At 42.4% G+C, this 22,988-nt stretch overlaps 1 long non-coding RNA gene across 1 annotated transcript in view; it reads right to left on the bottom strand.

The window, feature by feature from the left end:
* LOC122461366 overlaps window positions 1-22,988 on the bottom strand; it is an 83,549-nt gene that overhangs the window by 27,302 nt on the left and 33,259 nt on the right. Inside the window, exons 2-3 of the long non-coding RNA XR_006283212.1 lie at window positions 15,101-15,186; window positions 13,864-13,958 (exon numbers count right to left, since the gene is read on the bottom strand). This is a non-coding gene — a long non-coding RNA (uncharacterized LOC122461366). The remainder of the gene's footprint in view (window positions 1-13,863; window positions 13,959-15,100; window positions 15,187-22,988) is intronic.

Genomic DNA, 22,988 nt, shown 5'->3' with positions numbered 1-22,988 from the left:
TTTATTCCCCAATGAGTAAACTGAGAAACTCAAATCTCTTACTAATTTAAACTAACCTTTTAAACATGTGTGCTGGTTTATGAGTCAAAGACAGCCAGCAGCCAGAAAAATCCATTACAAACTTTCTGGTAATTGACAGCAGCACTGTAGAGAGATTCATACAATTCTTAAGGACATTTTGTAGCTGAAATTTTGAAGTAAATTCCTCTCATCTCCCTCTTCTACAACCAGCTTCTTGGTTGCCCTTTCCTCCTGGAAAGACACTCCACATGAACACACGAGTAAGTCCATTATTCCCTAGTGTAAATACTTTTTCAAATAATTCTTTTCACACAGTGGCAGCTATTGGTTTCCACGGGTGCCTTTATTCAGATGATTCCTCCCTTACAACTTGTGTCTTGAGAGGCAATGAGGAAGACATTACCATCTTCAACCTCTTACGACTTTAGGTTAGAACTGTTTGAAAATGGACATTTCCTGATATAAAGTAGCCATTTTCCACTAAAAAAAACAAAAAAAACCCTACCTTTTGATGGAAAATTTTCCAGCAACAAAAAAAATAGGCTCTCATTGAAAATCCAAATATTTTTCTAACATTTTCATTGCCAGAAACCAAACCATTCTGGTTAAACTCAAAAGTTCCTGCAGATAATTTTTTAAATGAAAACGAAAAAAAGAGTCACATTTTTTACAGTCAAAAACCAAAACATTTCCTGACCAGCTCTGGTTGAGTCCCATAGCGAGCGACAGCGTGAGTTATTTCAATGATACGCACATTACCAGACAACTAATATAGTCTCCACTTACACAAATTCTAAACTCCCAATGGGTCCTAAAACTTGTGGGATTTTTCTGCCATTCTTATCCCTTCACCCTAGCAGTTCTGACCCATTCGGCTTTCCCTCCCAGCCATGTCCCAGAAGTAGAGAAGTCCTGAACTAAATGCTTTCAGATGCCTAAGCAGACTGAGCATAGTGCACTTGTTTAATAAGAAGCATTGCGCCTTCTATCACTAATGTCTGGGTGCTTGCTAGTCACACTGAAAATAATGCATAGGTCAAACAGAGCAGTGAGGTATATTCTGATATACAACTGCTGAAGAGGTAGCAGAGTGAAAAGAAGAGCAAGAGTTAGAGGTAAATTATATAAGTCTGTAAATAATTCCTCTTCCACCCACCACTTCTTGTTTGGCCAATTACAACAACAAGATCAGGTTTGCATGCAAGGGGGCAGGGGTTGGGGGAAGAGGGAAAAATAAAACAGCTAGTGCAAATAGATTGATATCTAAGCTAGCTACTCAAGGATACTTGTAGGCATGTGCTAGAACTACAAGAAATTTGCCCAGGTGTACTACTGAAAACATTGTCTCTAAAAACAAACAGGCAAGTTAGAGAAAATTCAAGAAATCTCTTAGGACTTCTCAGTCTAACTTGACTTCTGTAAATTACAAAGGACACCATGGCTAATAAGATAAAGACCTGGGGGGTGCACTATAAGAACGGGGGGCGGGGGGAAATGAATGAGTGATGGCTAGCATGAAGAGCAGCCCTGTTTGCTCTTCACCACCAAAAGGAAGCTAGCTACTGCACAATACCACCTACATTTAGAGGTTCTTGTCCTAACACCATGAGCCCAGTTCCCATCAATTTCAATAGGAGTTTTGCACATGCTGCAGCAGCAGCCAGAGTTTTAAAATTCCACGTGTCCTGCAGGATCTGTATTGCCTGGCAGGGTGAACTCCACTGCATAGCACAGTTCCTGTAAAATGGAAAAAAAATTGCTCCTTTTTCCTCACCAGACAGGTAGATAATACCACCATTGGTAAATTCCTCCCACATTTTAACAGCAAAATATAAAATACCATTCCAGACCTCCAGATTTTGTGACTGTCCAAAAAAGCACAATACTTTTAAAACTGAACTAGGAAACATATTTCAAAAGCTAGGAATTTAAGAATTATGACCGAATTCACTGGAATATGCCAAAAAGGATCATTTAACCTATTTAACAGCTGTAGTTACTGAACACAGTGTATTACAAACAGCATGATTCGCTGCATATCCCATCTGCCCCACCCCAACACAAATTCCCATGTTTTGCGTCTTCTGATAGGACACAACACAGCTTTGTTTTCCCAAACATTTGCCTGAGAGAGATTGCTGGGGAAGAGTTTTAGGTCTTTGAGACAAGCCTGGCTATTCTGACAGCTACCTCTGAACTGATCCTTTTTACTGAGATTGTTGCAAATTAGTGGTATGTCCTTTTCACAGCCACCAATGGGCAGAATTTAAAAAGGTCATGCCTTAAGTCAACCCGAGTGCCTAACAAAGCAAAGTAAGCACGGGATGTTATTGTTCTAGCTCCCCCACCCCCCCGCCCTTCTCTGAATTAGTCATATACTAATTCCAGGTTCCAATTTAATGATAGACAACCGTCACCTCTCCTGTCCCATGCCTCCTTCCCTGGACATGGACATCTTTGTAGAGCCGGTCTAGAGTGGGGGGGTGCAGTCAGATTCATAGATATTTAGGTCAGAAGGGACCATTATGATCATCTAGTCCGACCTCCTGCACAACGCAGGCCACAGAATTTCACCCACCACTCCTGCAAAAAACCTCACAGTCCTCCAGCTGTAAGTCTTAGGGAGGCAGTTCCTTCTCCTTGTGGGCGGAACAACTGTCCAGAATAAGACGGACAAAAAATAATTCTGAAGCCCACAAAACACTCCAGGGCTCACCCTGCTGTAATCCGCAAGGCAAAATGGCAAAATAGTCTTTATGGAAGGGCTCTGGGCTCCTGACCCATGTGTCTGAGGGGCGCACAGGCTGAGCGCCCTGAGCTTCGAGAAGGAGAAAAAAAAAAGATAATCCCTCTACCTCTGCAGGGGGTCCAGGCAATAGAGGGTTCTCAGCGCTTTCCTGATAAGCAGGCCCTGCTCTGTGGGGCTAAGGAGGCTCTGTGTTCTTGCTCTGCTTCCCTCTGAGTGTGACCCCTGCACTGGACTTGGATTCCCCCTCCCCTTTATTATTAATTATTATTATTAAAGAAACCTACCCCACTCCAGACTTTCCAGGTCTCACAGGTGCACTGGATTGGGACAAATTGTGCCCAGAGGATCTCTTTAACCCCTTCCTGACTGAGGTGGGAACCTGCCCCACCACACCACCCAACAAACATATTTGGGCATCATTCTGGACAGCTCAACAAAAACCTCTGCAAAATGTACAGCGGTGGTCAAAAAGAGAAAAAATGGTTAGAGGGAATAAGAAATATCAAACTATATACTGAAAAACATTTGATGTCATTGCGTAACCCAGTGATGTACCCTCATCTGGAATACTGTCTTCAGTTCTGGTTAGCTTATCTCAGAGATGATTAGCAGAATAAAATGGGTTTCAGAGACTGCCAACAAAAATGATTAGAGGTATGTACATGAGGAGAGACTGAAAGAAACTCTTTAGTTTAGAGAAGTGAGCTGAGTAAATAGGAACATAACAGACATTATTGAATGATACACCCTCTCATAATACCAGAACAAGGGGACATTAAATGAAACTGGACAGGAATCAATTTAAAGATGATAAAAGGAAATGCATCTCTACCTTTATACTGTTCACAATCAATTTGTAGAACTCATTGCCACAAGATACCACTGTGGCCAAAAGCTTAGTAGGATTAGTGAAAGATTAAACATGATGACATCCACAGCTATATTAGACAACACACACATATTTTACAAGGATATAAACCCTCATGGTTCAAGGCAGAAACCAAACACCACTTCGTGGCAGGCTATTCCACAACAGTATAGTATGTAGTTTCTAGAACATCCCTCTGAAAACACTGGTACTGGCCATATTACACTAGAAAGACCATTGGTTTGATCCAGTATGGCAAATCCTATTGTCCTATATGTAACTCATCAGATTATGCCGAAAAATTAGACTGCGCTCTTCGGAAAAGAGACTAAAACCAATATTTTCAGAAGTGGGTACCTAATGTTAGGGACCTAAGACTATTTTGGCACCTCAATAGAAAAAACTAAATTTTCCATGAACACTGTCCATTGACTTCAAACATATCTGCTTTATTTCATTGGGGGAGGGGGGGGGTGCCAGACCCAGACAACTAATGTAGTTCTTTTGTTAAACACAATTCTGCTGCCATTCCTTGACCACAAGGCTAATCTCCCTCCCCAGACTGCACAAAGCCCTTTATCTCTCTGCTTCCGTCTACAGTCAATATCATCTCCTGGTGTCCCTCACCCCACCCCGAACGGGCACTCTTCCAGTGAAGACTGACTTGATGCTATTTTGATCTCCTCCTGCAAACAGCTTTGACCCCAGACTCTGCAACCTCACACCATGTCTGCAACATCCTCCCTGACCCTGTGCACCCCCATTTGTTTCCTAAAAGGGGAATTATGAGGAGGGCTTTAATCAGCTTGCTTTCCAAACAGATTTTCACCCCCACTCTTCCCTAAATCCCGCAAAGTTTTCCCTTGACACCACTTCAGTAAGCAGCAGCACTGGAAGTAACATGAACCACACAGCATGTAATAAGCTTCTCTCATTATCTACACTTTTGTAAGTCATCCTTCCTTTTCCCCCACTCCTATCCATTCCTTGTTTATTGGCTTTCCTTGCAGATTTATGTCTAATTTAGATTATAAAATCAAGACAAGCGGACTATAATTTTTTAAATTGTCCATAAAGTGCTATGCACAGCTAAAGTGCCGTATAAGAAAAATACATAATTAAAAATACTAATTAACGTCACCCTCCTCGGTAAGAGGAAAGCCAGACAGATACCATTTCTTTATCTGCACGGTTAGAGTCGGTTATGCTCATTGGATTAATTTTCTTCAAGCACAGATACTACTACTGCTGCTATTACAAACACACTGACAAGTGCAGGTTCCACTTCAGTTTCTGCTTCACCCTAAAACAGTAAGTCCCACTTAGTCCAGCTAATCCACTTTGAGAACTTTAAAGGTTTGATATTATTTGCTTTCCTTCCCTCTTGCAGCAATGACACGATCAACAATTAATCAACTCTAGCTATAAAAACAATACATTTTACTGGGAATAAAAAAAATTAGTGGATTTTTGCACACTTTTTCAACATGCTGTAGTACTTAAGACAGACATACTGGGCTCGATTATATATCAGGCTAGGTCTACACTACCCTGCCTGTGTCAGTATAGCTGTGCTGGAAAACCCCCTTGTGTAGACACAGCATAGACTGAAAGAAGGCGTTTGTCCACAAGCATAGGAACACCACTTCCCCAAACAGCGGTAGCTGTTTTGACAGAACCACTCCCCACTCTCCTGACCAACACAGTTATGCCGATATAAGCTTTCAGTGCAGACCAAACCTGCGTTATATAGATGTAATTCCAGAGTAGCTACTTTTAAGGCCTTGTCGGCATTAGAAAATGGTACCATTTTAACTCATGGAACGCTTTGGGGAGGGTGATTCTGCGCCAGGCAATGCTGGCTGGCTGTCCACCAGGGTCTGCAGAGGGACTCTACCCTCCTGATTCTGTTCCTGCAGTTCAACCAGACGCCTCAACATGTCTGATTGGTCCCTCATAATACACCGCACACTCATGCTCATGGGAAGCTTTTCTGCTCTTCATGTCCATGTCTAACTTCTCAGACAGTGAAATCCTCCACCCTCTCAGCTCTGTGTCTGCTGTCCCGGACGCGTTCATTATCTCAATGAACAAGTCCTCCTGCGTTCTTTTTTCTCTTCCTTGTAATCAGCGAAAGTCTGCTTTCAGGTGTTGACACACCAAAGGACATATTTCCAGTGGTCAGTCATGGGAAAAAAGAAAGGGACCATTGTACATGCATAAAATATTTCCATAGGAAGGCTGTTTTCATAAAAAAAACACCTTATTACACTAGGTGCAAGCCATAACAATCAGAATCCATAACCATTCACTGTGCCATTTTGCTGTTCTAGCCATGGTGAGTAGGCCCTCTCCCGAGTCATGGGTGACCACACTTTTAATGAGTTTAGGGCAGGCTCACGTTGGGAGCAGAAGTAGCTAGGTGAACAATCACCCCTCCCCATAGCACCACAGGAAGCTGTTTACGAACGGGACGGTGGGGGGACGTTTTTCACTCCCAAATTGTGGAATCTCATGTCTGGGGCCCCAGTCCCCTATCAGCCACTTAAAATACTTGCTGACCCATGCCGAGCACAGTAAAGGTATATTAGAGGCCGCATGGTTTGGCGATCCGAAATGTGGGTGGGGGCGGGGATCCTACATGCTCTAAGAGCACTTTTAATGAGAACTTCCCCCATATCCGCTAGGCGACCTTATGTGATATCAGTTTCCTGAGGGTAACAGAGGCAAAAAGGAAGTAGATGCTGCAAGCGTCTGTGCATAAACCTGGCCCTTATGTTGCTATCCTGTGTACCACAATGATGCCAGCAGAATTAATTCAGGAGTTGAATTAATTCTACCCTGCCCAGAAACCTTCCGTAAAGGATTGCAGAATACCTCCATGAAAGTTTACTAGAGATCTCCATGGAGGATTCCCGGGCTATCCCAGTCCATATAAACAGTCTTGTCCAGGGGCCACCCCCTGCGTAGCTGGAGCGGCCTCTTATAACCACAGAGCTACAGCATCTCGCTTTTTTCTTCATACTAGACATGCAATACCATCGAATATGCGTGCCTGCTAAAGTTTAACTGGACTTTGATTGTAACAATACACTCACGAGAGGTGCCTTCCCCAGCATCACTGTCAGCCACCATGATGTCCTGCAATCTACAGGGCTCCAGGGTTAAAAATATTTCCTGGCTCCTGAGGAGAATGGATCCACTGCTCGCCTGTCTCCCATTCTGAACCACCATATAGTCCTCCCTTTTGTCCCTAGACTCTCAAACCTATGAGGTGTCCACATTGCTTGTGGGGGGGTACTGGTAGGGTCACCCCCGAGAATCACACGCAGCTTGTTGTAGAACCAGTATGTGTGGGGCTCACCACCAGAACGGCTGTTCGCCAGGTACACCTGGCAAAGTTTTTATTTTCACACAACACTGCTGTGTGTCCCTTGTGTAGCCCTTCTCGCCCATTCCACAAGCGATCTTGGCATAGATGTCAGCGTTTCTTCTGCTGGATCAGAGCTCTGCCTGCACAGACTCTTCTCCCCACACAACAATGAGATCCACCACCTCCTGTGCAGACCAGTCTGGCGCACATTTGGGGCATGTAATCTCCACGATTAGCTGTGCTCAAGCTGGCGCGCTCCCAATGCTGATCAAACAGGAAATGGGAAATCAAAAATTCCAGGGGCTTTAGCAGGGGAGGGGCCGTTTCCTGTGTACCTGGCTGCAGTGCAGCAGAGTTGCAAATGATCTCCAGAGTGGTCACAGATGAGCATTATGGAACACCACCTGAAGGCCAATTACATTTAATTACACAATGCTGCATCACCTCACAGTGAGCCCATGAAAATCGAATTAATCACTGCGTCTCTTGCAGAGGTGGATTATAGAAGTCAACATTAGAGGCGACTTAGGTCAGCGTAAAGAACCCAGTAGTGTAGACACACACATTAAGAGGTCGACCTAAGGCAGCTTCCTTCAACCTAACTCTGTAGTGCAGACCAGGCCTGTGACAGAGACGCAGTCGGGAGAAGACAAAAACCAGCAAGGGGAGCCAAAGAAAAGCTGCTGCAGAAAGAAAGAGAAAGAAAACTGAAGTGGAGCAAAACTGACTGACCAGGAGCTGAATAGAAACAGCGATTAAAGAAGAATACTAAAAGATGTATAAAGCAGCAGCGATTTTAAAGGGATGCCAACGGATTTATGAAGTACGTTTGCCATTTAATATGTGTAGGCTTGAAATGTTTGTGTGTTTTAAATGTATTTCACTTATGTAAAACAAAATATAATTTAAGAACCGCTGTCTGCGATTTGTTGCAAACTGGCCACTTGTCCCAAATCGTTTTGCTTAAAATCATTTAAACTATATGCTATTGCGGTTTGAATGCTCTTTAACTTGCAATAAGGGATGTGTCTCTCAGGGATTGCATGTTTGGTTCAGAATTTTTAGGATCTACAGTATTAGGGATTATTAGTTACACATTAATAAAAGATACTTTGTTTTGGAAAGAATACTCCCTATGTCAATTACTTTAATCGGAAGGTTATATCCATCTCCTTTAGCGTTTTCCTTAACAAACCCAGAAAATTTTACCTCAGGAAGAACAACTTAGGGGGCAAGAGGCAGATTATAGCAGCGTCCCAAAATCCAATTTTTGGTGTAATGCTACCATATTTAGGAATCAGATCAGATAGGATCCTTTTCTTAGAGAGAGAGATGACATGAGTAACAGGTCCCTTGCCATTCATCCTGTGTATTTCTCACAGAGTCAAAGTTTTCAGTCATCTGTTCTGAAGTTTAGATTAGCGTCAATTTGCAACTGGAGTAATGCAATGTAGAGGAATACAAAAAACTCCCAAACAAATTGTATCCCGAACGAATGGGTTGTAGATGCCAATGGAGCACTAAGACTGTGAAAGACAACAAAATATGCATTATTTGGATTTTTTTCCCCCATGTACATGAAAAACCACTCTAGTTCCATTATTAATGCACTTCTGTTTCATTTGTCAAGACTTTCACAAAAGCGAGATCAAAAAGAAAACCTCCAGCTTTTTTATGATAATGTTGGTAAGTCTGTGCCATGGAAGATTAGGCTGCATGCTGTGCTTCTTTCCAACAAATCCCTCCTCATCGTTTTAGATTATTTTAAGTCAAAATGAGGGGGAAATGAGCTATTTAGAGCATTAGTAAACAAACAAAGACCTCTTACTACTGAACCTTTACCCTCAAATTTATGCCGCTTTTAGATTTTGCTTTAAATGAAAATTAAAGTCCCTTTAGCCTACCAACTTTGCTGCGGGTGCTTTTGACACTTTTGCTCATTCATACAACCATTTATTTTCCATTCCCATTTTTGTTTTCAATTTGAGGGGGGAAAAATGTATTTTTATCAGTTTAGAGAGTTTTGGTAAATTGATTTTTCCCCTATATGGAGAGTTCACAGCCAGAAATATTAATATAGATTAACCTCATCTATTGGTTTGAGTTTCCAAATTCTCCCTATACTTTCAGAGACTCTTTCACAACACCCCTCATATTACAGATGTTTGTACAGGGCCTAGTCCGATCAGGGCCTGATCCTGGACCTCTAGGCACTACTGTAATAGAAATAAATAAGTACACAGAGGGACAGAGAGGGTGACTTGCCACACATAACAGAGCCAGTATTAGGGCTTGGGAGCTCCTGGCTGCCTGTCCTGTACTCCTATTTCAGGACCGCACTGCCTCTTTTGAACAGTTTATTAATTACCATTCCCTACAGTAAGATCTAAGGGCTTGTCTAGATGGCACAGCAATGTGCAGTAGAGGGGTGTGATTTCTAAAGCACCCCAACATGCTGTGCACTACCTGGCCCATGCAGACCCTGCTGGCACACACTAAAAAGTTCCCTAGCGTCTGCTGACATAGTACTGATTCAAACAGCACTACATTAAAGAGCTCTTGGGAACTTTCAGTGCATGCCACCAGGGTCTACACAGACCAGTTCGTGGCAAAAATGTCAGAGGCCCTGACATGCAATTTCTGCTCTACTAGTCCTCATTCCCTCCCTTTGAATTACTGTTTTTGCCTTTAGGGGAGGCTACAGCTTGCTCTCCTTTTACCAGCACCCGTATGGATCACCACAAGTAGGATCTTTAGTTCTACTTCCAATCCAACACCCATTGGATAGACTCCGATTGACTTCAGGCATTGGATAGGTCCTTACTTGAGCGAAAACTCAACATGTTCTGTACTTAAAATTTCATGAGTGTTGAGGCTTAAACTGGAATCAAACAGATCTGGATGAAATGTGTTATATTTTGGCACTGACTTAAGTTAATAAAATTCATGAATATCCTTGGAATATTGTATGCATTTTTCTCCCCCAAACAAAGGCCAGTTTCCTCTAATATAACCCAAATGTATACCTGGTAACATGTAACATTCTATATGTGACCCTTAAGTTCCTTGAAATAAACCTGTGAGCAGCATCTTGTGAGTTTGTTCTCAGGATGACTGAGCTCTGAAAAAAGCCAACCCTACCAGGGTATACGGCGTTTATTTGATTAGTGCTTGGACAATAGTTAAAAATATTAAATCACATTCCCAAAAGATTATTAATACTGAAAAATATAGAAACCTATTAAGGGATATGGCTGCAGTTCAGAAAACCATCCCTATTCAGGACAGCACTTTTGCACATTTAATTTTGAGCAATGCTTAAGTGCTTTCCTGAATAGGAATGGCCTTTAGCACATGCTTAATTGCTTCCTTGAACTGGGACTTAGTGTTCGTTAGAATTATCAGGAGATATGCACCCAAATCACTGCATTAGGATGCAAATCCTCTACACCTCTCTGGCTTAAATTCTTCCCTCTAAATAATACAATGTCCAGAAAGACAAAAGCAGTGCAAAGTATTTTGCAAAATTGTAAATCACCATAAAAACTCCTGTGTGATTTTGCCCTATTAGAGTAATTCATCAATCTATTCCTTTAAAAAGTAACTAATAGAGATAGATTAGATAGTGAGACATGATACATAAAGAGTCCATTATTAATAATAAGTTTCCAATATATTATAATTTTATATGATTGATTAGAAAGTCCATTTTACTCTAACACCTTTTTTAAAGGCTTCTCAAAATCAGTTCAAGATTAAAAAGTTAAAGGAAGCTTAATCTGTTTTAAAGGCAACTTTGAGTAGCATTAGATTCTGGAGCACTTGAAATTGCTGAAGGTACTTTGTACAACACCGTATTTAGTATCACTATGTCCCAACACGTGAATAACGTAGCTGAAGTCGACGTACTTAGATCTACTCACCGCAGTGTCTTCACTACAGTGAGTCAACTGCTGCTGCTCCCCCGTTGACTCTACCTGCGCCTCTCGTAGTGGTGGAGTACAGGAATCGACAGGAGAGCGCTCAGGGGTCAATATATTGCATCTAGACTAGATGCAATAAATCAATCCCTGCTGGATCGATGGCTGCCCGCTGATTCAGCGGGTAGTGTAGACATACTGTAAGTGATCTCAAGTGCCACTAGATGGGACAGGTTTCAGAGTAACAGCCATGTTAGTCTGTATTCGCAAAAAGAAAAAGGAGTACTTGTGGCACCTTAGAGACTAACCAATTTATTTGAGCATAAGCTTTCGTGAGCTACAGCTCACCACACCCAGGAGGTGTGTGGGTTACATGTACATGAGTTATTTCACCCTGAACAGGATCAACTCAACAATGCACTGCAATAAAACTGCTAGGGGCCTGATTCAAAGCCTAATGAAATCAAAGGGAAGCTTCCCAAGAGACTTTGGATTGGACCTTATATGTAATATACATGTATATACATTGCCATTTAATCTCAGACAAACCACTTCCAACATTCACCCTTCCAATCACCTTCATCCTTCTAGCCAGTACGGGAAGTGACAATGCTCCCTCATGATCCTCCACTCACTGTAGAGCTCCATTTGTATCTTCTAAATGACACATGATCTCATCAGCTGGCAGTAATCTGACAATGTCCCTTGGCCAAAATTCAAATGAGCAGTTTGTTTAGTTCCCCCCTCTATTCAGCCCATTCTGGGAGCTGAGCCTGCAGTAAGTTGCAAGATGATAGGAAATGGATCTTCTTGATTGTCAGGTAGCTGCATATCCATACATACCACCCAAGGCTATTCTAGAAAATGAGTTCATGTTTCAAGTTATGAAATTAATATATTGGCAATGGAATAAGCTATTTCCTTGTTTATTGTCTTCCACATCAGTTCTATTGCCAGAGGTCTGTCATCTTAACACTGAGAAAATTAACTTGGAAGAATTTAAAGTAGCACACAGTTTGGTTGTTGGCGGCCAGTAAGGGATCTTTTCCCCGAGCTGCAACAATGTGACTGACACACAAGAGTAAATATGGACTGAGAGTACAAGGACTCTGGGCTGCTTCCACAACTTAAGACTGTTTCCTTATACAAGTCTATGCATTCTTGGCTACAGACTACCTTATTCATGTCTTATGTGCATTAAAGCAAGGAAATCTGGAAGTAATACAGAACTGAATCGTTAAGTTGGGGTGGGGAGACACACACTCTTTTTCAGAAGGACACGAATTACATCTTCTCTATTACAAACTTTGCAAGAAGAGAAAATGATAATTTGGCCAATATGCCTCTCTCAATAACAAAAGAGACCAAAGCTATTGCTGAGCACTGGAGCTTTTCAGAAGTTCTCTCTCAGAATAATTTTTCAATGGAAAATGCAGTTTCTGCCTAATTGAATTTTTCCTTGGGAAAATTCCAACGTTGACGACTTTTTTTATTTTTCTATGAGGAAAACAAAAACAGGTTGGTTTGACCTGAACTGAAATATTTTTATTTGAACTGACCTGAAACATTTCATTTTGAGGCAGGTCAACTTTAAAGTGTATTTCCCCATTCTGACACATTGCCTTTTGGGAAAGGCATGTTGCCTCCATTCTCCTTTATGGGCCAGGATTTCTGGTCAGACCACATTTCCCACGATGCAATGCTGTCCCTTCTCATTAAGTGCCGTGCTGCATCATGGGAAAGGTAGTCTGGCCAGAGAGCCCAACCAAAGGGGAAAGCTCTTGGCACAATACCAGAAAATAGCTGGATGGACTTGTCCTGGAGGAAGCGGTGCTGGTCAGCACTCCTCCTAGAAGAGTAGCCATCTCCCTGAGCCCTGGAATGGTTCCAGTTGGTTTTATGGGACCTCTTCCTTGCCACACCAAAAGAAGGCAAACCACTCCTTTGCTTCTTGGGGAAAACACCAGCTCCTGAGCACAGACCGGCACCACTTACCGGATCCAAAGGCAACTGGTGATCAGCCAAGGGCCTTGTTACCAAAGTGGGCCTCATGGTCTACTCCAGAAAGTGCTACTTCAATCACAAGTCTCCCACCACTGGAGTCTTCTTGGTGAATGACTTGCAGATAGAGCACCTCTCTTGAATGTGTCCCTTTCTAAAACCCTCCAAGCACCTCATGTGGGGGACACTGTTGGGGGATAGCCACCCTACGTGACAGAACGCTTGAACCCTGGTGAGGGCATCATACAGGCAGCCAACTACTCTATCAACACTAAACTAACCCAAAACCTAAGGTACTGCTACTACCATAGACAAAAAAAGAGTTCCCCGCGGGGGAGAAGAGTGTAAAGCGAAGACCACACACAACTCCAACTCTAGCCACAAATGGTGAGAAGGAACTGAGGAGGTCTGGGCGGGGTCGCCCTTATACAACTGGAGAGGTTATGGTCACAAAATATGGTCACTTCTTGTATGGTCCTGTTAGGCAAAGTTCTCTGGCAAAGCTACATAGGAGACACATGTGCATCTACTCAAAGGAGAACACAAATATTTTCCCAGCCTTTACAGGCTAATGAGAGTAGTGTGGCTCTTGCCACCCCCCCTAAGCAAATAATCCATGGCTGCTTTCTCCATCCCTTCTTTTATGTGGCTCTGAACACAGAATAGCCAAGTTCTAGTCTCAGGACCTACATTTTTTAAAATTCTGTTTCAGGCCTAATTCACAGATGCAAAACAAGAAAGCACATATGTTGTTCTCATGTTCAACCGGTATCTGCACTTCTCTAGCAATTATATCCCTGACACTTGTACATTAAGTAATTTGCACAATATTATTGATGTCATCATTCGAGAGACTGCAGGTAAAATTTTGTGGCATTTGGCAAAACAAAAAACAAACCAACTTTCTTGCATAATAAATATGTCCAGTTACCTTATGAAGAATGTAAGGATGTTTATTTTAAACTGGTGAGGAGTAACACAATGCCAGCAGCAAATCCTCTGCGAAGGCGAGACATGTCATAACATCTTAAACAGGCAAACAAGAAATGAAACTTGGATTCATGTTTAATCTCCATGATATAAGCAGGACACAACCAAATGTATCAGTCCTCTCAACTATTCCAGTAGTTTCCAGGTACTTTAGTACTTCAGACATTGCTGCCCCAAGTGCCAAAGGCAAATACTTTCATTTTTGTTTCATGACATTTATGTCACTGCACAATTTAAGTTTATTGACAAATCCATTCTGCAGCTCAGTTCTGAAGTGATAAAAATATACCTTTGGTTTCTGACTGTACAAACACACAGAATAGCTGTCAGTAACTAACAGAGGAAGCTTCATCATTTTTGTTTTTACAGTTTGCCCATATTTATTTATTTAGAGATTTGAAGGACACCGTCAAAACTATCTGTGGGCACATACACAGAAATTTTAACATAGTTGTCCAGATTCAACCATGGTGTAACAATTTACTTATGCTTTTACCCAAGGGATGAATCTGGCCCACTATGAAGTTATTACATATCAATCCAAAAAGACCCACCTCAGAATTAAGCTCAATATATTTCCCACAATCCTCCCCCCTCAGACAAAAGCCAGAATGAATAGATTCGCCTTACACCATGGCATTTCCCTACAAACCTCCTCCCCTCGCCTCCCGAGCTACCCCAGCAGTCAACTTGTTACATATAGTGTTGACAATTTAGTCATTTTCCAACTAGATCTAGTTTTAAAAAATTTTTAGTTGGAAAAAGATTCCGTTTAGTTGTCGGCTGGAAATCTGAATTGAAATCGAAACGTTAACAAACAACTTTAAAAGCATATGTATGATAAAATACTTGTACTTGAAAAAAGCATAATAGGTTTGAAAAGTATGAATAAAGACTAGCTTCCTCACAGAGCTATGCTTGTTATGACTATGTCAGCGCATTCATTTTGGGAATGTTGGCAGACCTAATAATTTCAAATTATGATTTATAAACGAATCAAATTCAAATGCTGATATTTATTGGTGTTTTATGATGTTTAAAATGTGGGGCCAAGAGTTAGTGCCAAATTTTGTTGGCAAGGCAAACGTACAAAAAGGTACAGCCCACCTTTGCCCTCATGGTCTCATCCCTCAGTTCTTACCCCCCTTTAATTTCAATTCCTGAGGAAGATACTTCACCTTGGTCTTGACAGACAATAAAATATAGATCAGCACAGCAAATTCCACGTCCAGCAGCTCTTCACCAAGACTGCCTTGCTTCCAGTCTGCAGACAAAATAGGAGTGTTAGCAAAAGCACCTCAGCTGTCCTACACTCTCACATTTATCTACAGTTGCAATGGCATAGGGAGAGGGAGAAAGCCCCATGGGATAGCCAAAACCCACATCATTTACAACTGAAGTGAAACGTATGCACTCTATGGAATATATAGAAACCTACAGTTGCATACAGAAATGTATGGAAAATAAAATAAAAATAGTAAATACTTGCACAACACACCTGTAAGATAAATACATCATCCCCATTTCAGAGATGGGGAATTGAGTCAGAAGGCCAAACGCAGAGGTGACCTAGAGGCCAAATTACATGCTGGCAAGTCAATGTGAATCAATGTTAGGTGTGACATGGTATAAATTTACACACCCAGTGGTCAAAAGAGAACACGACAAAGTAAGAGAAAGCATCCCTACACCTTCCTGCTGCATTGCCTGACCTTCCACCCCTTCCACTTATAAGTTAGGCTTGCTTATACTCAGACTAACAGATATATTACTTATATCACTATTTACTCTGTATTTGTTTGGCCCAAAGAGTTAAGCAAGTAGCCCAAGAGGAAATCTGTGTCAAGGCTGAGAACACACCCCCACGTTCCAAGCTGGTGATGTATAGGGGCCATAAACAACCTGAAAGGGCTGGGGAAGAATTCCCTTAGTGTAACGCTGACAGACCCCGATCAGCGGCGGGCGGGATCAAACCTGGGACCTCTGGAACTACGTGCATGAGCCTCCACTGCAGGAGCTAAAAGCCACAGGTGGGTGAGGCGGGGGAAGGAGACAGAGAGATTAATGAGTCTGCTACAGCCTTAGCATGCGCTCTCTCTCATATATAACACCACACCCAGGAGGTGTGAGAGTTACATAAGCACAAACCATGTATTGGGCTGCAGGTGGCAACCTTATGCTGGCACCTTGCACTGGGACCATGCTGGAAGTGGGGCAGTGGTGGGAGACAGCAGGGGCAGGCTAATAGGACATGCCACTACAGACATTCTGGCTTGCTCTGCAACCCACAGGCAAGGCTGATGTGACTAGGAGCAGCCACCCATCCTGTCTAAATTACACCAGGGCCATTTAAGCTGTGCTGGGAGCGCAGAATCACAAGGGTGGCTTAAAGCCATCTTTGCCCCCCTTCTCCCCAGGACGCATCTTCTGTGCTATGCTCCCAGAGGAGGAGCACAGAATCTCAGCCTAGGATACCTGGCTGCCATTTCTCCCCCACTAGACTACTTAGCCACTCTTAACTTGGGAAACAAATCAGCAATACATCTACATAGAAGGCATCTGGCCATAGTGAGAGATCATCTTACACTCTTGCAATCCCTTTTCTATGTACCCAACTCTACTCAAGGATCACAGAGAGGAAAGTTACCAGAGCTCTATTTACAAAAGTTAATACATTTGCATTTGTGATGGGCAGCCACCTTGACGGATGCACCAGGGACCTCCAGAGCTAGAACAGAGTCTGCTACAACTTGACCTAAAGTTCTCTATATGGTGCTGTAACAGACTCACATCCTTGGCGGATCAGACACAGAAGGGGACTGGTAACACACACACACACACACACACACACACACACACACGTTACACATTAACACTTTTCTTGTCAATAGTTACGGGCCGATGTGCACTTTCTGGCTTCCAGCACTTTTAGTTTGATATACTAAAACTACTTCAAGAAGAGCCGATATCGCTCAATATTTCCCAGCCACTAGAACCACTGACGTACTCCAAAATTTCATCAGAATGCCAACCTTTAGGAGGCCCATTTATCCAACTTATGTCTGCCTAAGATCCAGGTAAACAATGAATGAGGATGAAGAAAGCTTACTTTTGTCTTCATCCCGCTGCCCCAATTCTCAAGCCCATTCGCAAAAGAGACTGTAGTAAACAGATATAGGCTCAAATCAGATGAAGAACATAATGCTGTACAGCTGCTGACAAACACAGCTAATGGACAACAAGACACCAAAATACTCCACTGAGGCACAAAGTCTCCATACATTCAAAGCGCAGCTGAATAGCTAATTCTACCAAAATATCCATATAACTGTCATTTTACATTCTTAGCAAGGCCAGGAGACCTATTAGCCAAATGTTCAATAGTTCTGCAATGAAAACAAATGGTACTCTGAACTCTCAAGGGTGATGGAACTAGGTTTACATTTTTGATTACACTCCTTTTCCTTATGGCTAGGACATATGGCCTTTACTGAATATATACTGGAGTCTCATCCCAAAACAGTTCTGTCCTCTAGTAACTTCAGTGTATCATTCAAGTCTTAATGCCTTTTCAAAGTTTTGAGAATGTCCTCCTTCCCAACGTTTGTGTCCCAGGATTTCCAGCCCCATTAATTACATGTTACACTATCCAATAACCTGCAAAGCCTGTTACTCTCAGTAATGTAATTTATACATTCACTACTAAATAATACTGTGATTTAGCAACCACACACAGTTTTTGAAGGCTACATTTTGATTTGACAAGGGTAAAACATTAACGTAATTTAAAATTAATGTAATCTATACAGGTGGGATAAAGTGGATCAGACGTCACCATTTAGCACACAATGAATACAGTCGCAGAAATCATTTCATTTTCTCCCAGTAAGAGCAGCAGATGCACGTAACAGCTATACTGGACCAAGGGTCCATCTAGGCCAGTATCCTGTCTTCTGACAGCGGACATGGCCAGATGTGTCAAATGGAACAAACAGAAGAGAGAGAGTGATCCATCCTATGCTGTCCAGTCCCAGCTTCTGGCAGCTGGAGGTTCAGGGAGACCCAGTTTTTGAACTCTCTCCTCACATGGAAGCTATTCCACACCCTAATCATTTCGTTGCCCTTCTCTGCACCTTCTCAAATTCTAATCTCTTTTCTGAGATGGGTGACCAGAACTGAAGGCACCCAGAGGCATGCTCAGTCTTTTGCAGACAGGTCCCTGTCCACAAGACCTAAGAATGTAGGTAGACCAGGGGAATCTCAAACTGTGGGTCACAGTCATCAAAAAGGGTTAGAACAGATCCAGAGGGGTTGCAGCCTCTCCATCTTTCTTTATGGCTAGATGGGAAGGGGGTACCAAAAATGTTTTCTGTTTTAGCAGAGTCACAGTATAGAAGATATTCAGAACCACAGTACTGGTGTATACAAGACAGATGACAAAGAAAGGATGGATTAGGAAAGAGAAAGCACAAGGGAATTTGTTACAAGGATTGTCTTGTACTCTGTGTTTCTATAGTGTCTAGCACAGTGGCGCCCCAATCATAAATGTGGCTTCTGGACACTAACGTAACAAAAATAAAATATTCTTTTGTGTATTTTTTAAATCCTTGGGTTTTTCTGTTTAACACCTTTTCAGTTCCTTAACCTTCATTTATATTCAGTTCTGGGAGCGGGGGCTCGGGGGAAGGGAGGGCTTAACCCCTGCCCATTTACCTTCCCTAGCCCCAAACCTGTAGTTATTTGGTTATTTCACCTTTTAACCCATTTGTTCAGAGCACCCTAATGTCCAGGGATTAAGAAGTGGGACAGAGTCATGAAACCTGGGTTCCACTCTTGGTTCTAAAACTCACATGCTGTGTAACTTTTGGCAAATTACTTGCACGAAAATTTTCCCAAAACGTCCATAAGTTGATTCCTCCATTTATGGGTACTCAGCTTGGCAACTGTAGAAATTAGGCATCTCAAACCAGGCCTCAGATTAACAGACACCTATAAAAATGTTGGCCTGAAATCTCTTAGCTTACGTTTTCCCCATCTATAAAATCACTATGGTCAGAGGAGGACACTAACCCATTGCAACCTGTGCCAGTCAGTTGATCCTAATTGGCCTTAAAAAGGGTACCTGGGCCTAAAGAAGGGAAGAGACCCGATGATGGGAAGCCTGTGGCCTGCAATGTGCAGGAGGTCAGACTAGATCTCTTCTATCCCTTAAAGTCATGAATTGAAGCTAAGGGCCAGCTAAGGGGCAGAGGGAGCAAATGTTGAGCTCTCACTGCCTGCACACTGATAATAGGGAGACTGACAGCTAGGGCTGCCAGATTCCCTATGAGGTGAGGCAGTGGGCACCTGAAAGGAAAATGGACCAAGGAACCACAGCCCAGAGTGAGCAGAGGAACTGCTTTCTTTATTTAAGTTTGGACAATAAGCTTGCCTCCAAGAGACTGTGGGGGTGGGGCCATAAGTCCCCAGCAAGCCAGGGAGAAGCCATGTCTTGTGACAGGGACAAATGTAATTTACCTACCTCATTGGGGTGTTGCAAAGTCTAACTAATATTTGAGAAGTATTAAGACCAAATAGCTGAGAAGAAAACAGAACACATCCTGGGCTCCCAGCCCTGTGCTCAACCATCTTGAACAGTGGTTCTCAACAAGGGGTATGTGTAGCCCTGGAGTTATGCAGAGATCTTCCGGGGGTACATCAACACATCTAGATATTTGCCTAGTTTTTACAACAGGCTCCATAAAAAGCACTAGCGAAGTCAGTACAGACTAAAATTTCATACAGATAGTGACTTGTTTATACTGCTCTATATACTATACACCAGGGGTTCTCAGACTTCATTGCACTGTGACCACCTTCTGACAACAAAAATTACTACATGACCCCAGGACGGGAGGGACCAAAGCCTGATCACACCCAAGCCTCGCCACCCCAGACAGATGGGGCAAAAGCCAAAGCCCAAGGGCTTCATCCCTAGGTGACCTGTAACCTGAGCTCCGCTACCCAGGGCTGAAGCCAAAGCCTGAACCCTGGCACCACCTTCCATCATGCACAGATGCAAGCGTTAAGGTGGCTATATACTGATTTGTAAGACCTTATTCACTGGTTTACATTCAAAAGCACATAAGCCACCTCTTCATTTTTTTCTGTATGACCATAAGAAACTGATAGACATTTAGTACTTAAGAAATACAGCACTTGATTACTTACTGCAATTTATTTAATAAAAGTAGTCCATTTGGGAATTACACTGAGCTTGAAGCATATTCAGGTTACATTCTCGGAAGGGTGGAAGTGCTTTGACCTGTAGCAATTACCGATTACTGGTGGGCTGGTTCTTCGCGGATAAACAGTCATTGCAATACAACCATTATGGCGGCTGCTTCACTTGCTCAATTCGGTGCTCTTCTCTCGCTTCCATTGCCCCCCACCCTCCAGCAAACACCTTACTTCTACTAATGGTACCTATTTTGCTTCCCTCAAACGCTAATGGAAGCTTACTATTTGCATATCCTATTGTCAGGCATTACAAAAATACATTTCCCTGCTCTCAGCTGTGTGTTACCAGTTTCAAGGAGGCTCGTCACAGTGACACTCGTTAATCTGAGCAAGCCAGCACCATGGAGGGCCAGTCCAGAGCAATGAATCCAGAAAGCAAGAGGCTGCCAAGTCACTTAAGATGACCCTACTCATGCACCATATTACAGATCCTTTTTCATAGGACTCAGAGTGGAGGAAGAAATGTCAAAATTGTCTAACTGGCTTGGCCCTGACTTGCCCTCGCTAACTCTGAGCCAAACCGGAATCACTCAGCTTGAAAAGGTCTCATTGTTTTTCATTGTGCCTGTGTATGCTAAAGGGATCAATATTCCTTGCTTGAACGAGGAATAAATTAAATATAAACAAAGGGCCCTAGTCATGAAATTGTTTAATAATTGCTATTTGATATGCGTAGCTCCATCAAATGCTATCAGGGAAACCATAACTGTCAGACTGAGAACCACTTACCTCACACAACTCATCCCACTAAATTCGTAGCTTTGCACAGCAACAAGGAGAAAATTTTTTAGGGCTAGCACCAGTGGGATGTAGAAAAGGAACCATTAGGCTAAATATTAGGGAAACTTCTTATTGGGGAGAGCTATTAGACCAAAGGGAATTTGTAGAAGCCCCATTGCATTTACAGGGTAGCTCTACTAGGTAGCTACTCTAATAAATCTTTTCTACCTGTAGCATTGCTGATTGACCCCATCGTACTGCCTCACACAACGATTGTTGTATTAGTCAATGCAATTACAATATACACATTAGTATGGATGGTTAGCATTTTGCTTAATCCCATCATTTTTTGCACTATTGTAGAAGATAAAAATAATGGCAACAATGTGAAATTCTATCCACATTAGAGCCATACATTCCATAGATATTGTAAATTATTATCATGCACTTTAAAAATAAACATAGTACGTAATGGAACAGAGCATTGGCGCAACATACAATGCTGCCATGCTTTCCTTTAAATTTCCATTAGGTTTTTTGACTCTCAACAGAACAGCAGATAGTTCAAATACAGTAAAATACATCTAAAAGCATCCTGGCCATCTCTAAACTGCAGATAAATGCTAACTGACATTTATACACACATTAGGCTACAATATTTCCAATAAGCAAAACATCTACTGAAGTGGACAGTTTAGGAGATGAATGTACATGTCGATATCTTGTGCATTAACTGACCATACTCTTTCAAAAAGCAATGCGATATGCACCCAGAGGGCCTTACGGTTCAGCCATTATTTCATTCTGCCGGTTGCAGCATTTTGTTCAGATATGTGTCTCTAGTCTCACTCTTGTCTGATGAGTAGGGAGGGATGCAGGGAGAGGTTGCATTTGTAGATATTGGTAGGCGCCCTTATAGAGTTTTTGACAGAACAGTTTTCCCCATCAGAAAATTAAGTTGTTAAAATCTAAACATTTTGCAGGACTGTGGCTGATTAAGTATGACAGGAGAAAGTCAGTTATTCGTTTTAATTTAATCATCTGGACCCATGGAAAAGAAGCCCTTGAGGAATTCCACCATGATTTCAACAATTTCCAAACCACCATCAACCTCAGCCTGGACCAGTCCACACAAGAGATCCACTTCCTGGACACTACGGTGCTAATAAGCGATGGTCACAAACACCACCCTATACCAGAAACCTACTGACCGCTATTCCTACCTACATGCCTCCAGCTTTCATCCAGACCACACCACACGATCCATCGTCTACAGCCAAGTTCTACAATACAACCACATTTGCTCCAACCCCTCAGACAGAGACAAACACCTACAAGATCTCTATCAAGCATTCTTACAACTACAATACCCACCTGCTGAAGTGAAGAAACAGATTGACAAAGCCAGAAGAGTACCCAGAAGTCACCTACTACAGGACAGGCCCAACAAAGAAAAATAACAGAATGCCACTAGCCGTCACCTTCAGCCCCCAACTAAAGCCTCTCCAACGCATCATCAAGGATCTACAACCTATCCTGAAGGACAACCCATCACTCTCACAGATCTTGGGAGACAGGCCAGTCCTTGCTTACAGACAGCCCCCCAACCTGAAGCAAATACTCACCAGCAACCACACACCACACAACAGAACTACTAACCCAGGAACCTATCCTTGCAACAAAGCCCGTTACCAACTGTATCCACATATCTATTCAGGGGACACCATCATAGGGCCTAATCACATCAGCCACACTATCAGAGGCTCGTTCACCTGCACATCTACAATGTGATATATGCCATCATGTGCCAGCAATGCCCCTCTGCCATGTACGTTGGTCAAACTGGACAGTCTCTACGTAAAAGAATAAATGGACATAAATCAGATGTCAAGAATTATAACATTCAAAAACCAGTCGGAGAACACTTCAATCTCTTTGGTCACTTGATTACAGACCTAAAAGTGACAATTCTTCAACAAAAAAACTTCAAAAACACACTCCAACGAGAGACTGATGAATTGGAATTAATTTACAAACTGGATACAATAACTTAGGCTTGAATAAAGA

This window comes from Chelonia mydas, chromosome 8 (assembly GCF_015237465.2).
Source record: "Chelonia mydas isolate rCheMyd1 chromosome 8, rCheMyd1.pri.v2, whole genome shotgun sequence".
In the NCBI taxonomy this organism is placed as follows: Eukaryota; Metazoa; Chordata; order Testudines; family Cheloniidae; genus Chelonia; species Chelonia mydas.
Note: the sequence above shows the minus strand (reverse complement) of the source record. Positions and strands in the feature narration are given on the sequence as shown.